The sequence below is a fragment of the Arachis hypogaea genome, chromosome 20 (assembly GCF_003086295.3).
Source record: "Arachis hypogaea cultivar Tifrunner chromosome 20, arahy.Tifrunner.gnm2.J5K5, whole genome shotgun sequence".
NCBI lineage: Eukaryota > Viridiplantae > Streptophyta > Magnoliopsida > Fabales > Fabaceae > Arachis > Arachis hypogaea.
In genome coordinates this window covers 103,335,043-103,336,258 of record NC_092055.1, presented here as the reverse complement: position 1 = coordinate 103,336,258, position 1,216 = coordinate 103,335,043, and the positions used below count along the sequence as shown (strand labels likewise).

At 44.6% G+C, this 1,216-nt stretch overlaps 1 non-coding gene across 1 annotated transcript; it reads right to left on the bottom strand.

Moving 5' to 3' along the window:
* Positions 1-248: 248 nt before the first annotated feature.
* LOC112787383 (small nucleolar RNA R71) lies at positions 249-352 on the bottom strand. The gene has a single exon (XR_003194799.1). It is a non-coding gene; the product is annotated as a small nucleolar RNA R71 (small nucleolar RNA).
* Positions 353-1,216: the final 864 nt, after the last annotated feature.

Sequence of the window (1,216 nt, the reverse complement as noted above, 5' to 3'; positions counted from 1 at the left end):
ATCATTGTTCATTTGGTGGGAGTGCTAATGAAGACCCAAACCAACATCTCACAAAATTCCTGAGAATTTGCGACACTGTGAAGTCCAATGGAGTTCAGGAAGATGCCTATAAACTGCTTTTGTTCCCATTTTCACTTAGGGACAAGGCAGCTAAGTGGCTGGAATCATTCCCAAGGGGGAGCCTAACAACATGGGACGAGGTGGAAAGCAAGTTTCTGGCACGTTTCTACCCCCCACAAAAGGTCAATAGGCTTCGATCTGAGGTTCAGACTTTTAGACAACAAGATGGTGAAACTCTCTACGAGGCATGGGAGAGATTCAAGGATTTGACAAGGAAATGCCCACCAGACATGTTCCATGACTGGGTGCAATTGCACATTTTCTATGATGGACTCTCTTATGAATCAAGGAAGGCTGTAGACCATTCATCAGGAGGTTCATTGAACAGGAAAAGACTGTGGAAGAAGCCATTGAAGTGATTGAGACAGTGGCTGAGAATGAGTACTACTATGCATCAGAGAGACACAACACTAAGGGAGTCATGGAGCTGAACCATGTTGATACAATCCTAGCCCAAAACAAGGTGTTTGCCAAGCAACTAGCAGAGCTCACCAGGAAATTAGAAACAAAGCAAGTGGCTGCGATACACACACAAGATCAAGAGGAAGAAAGCACTGAAGGAGGTGATTGGGAAGAGGCCAATTATGTAGGAAATCAACAAAGGCAACCATATGATCCACATTCCAACACTTACAACCCAGGCTGGAAAAACCACCCAAACTTTGGGTGGGGAAACCAGCAAAACCAACATAACAAGTCCACATACCAAAACTCCAACCAAAGATCATACCAAGCCACACAAAACACTTACTCCCAACCATCATATCATGGCCAAAATAATCAACCTACCCAACCTAATCCGAACCAACAATTTCAAGATCAATTAAACAGGATAGAAGGAAGGCTGGCAAACATGGGTCAGGACGTAAGTGAGTTGAAAAGCTTTAGGGATGAGGTGAGATCTACCTTAAGGGACCATGGTGAAAGACTAAAGAGGATGGAGTCTCAAGTAGGAGAGCTATCCCAACAAGCCCCCAAGTCCACTGCAGTGTTCCCTAGTGACACGGAAAAGAATCCTAAAGGGGAACAAAAGGGAGTGAGATGGGAAGACTGCAAGGCCATCACTATATTGAAGGAAGTCTCAGAAGAAGAAGGA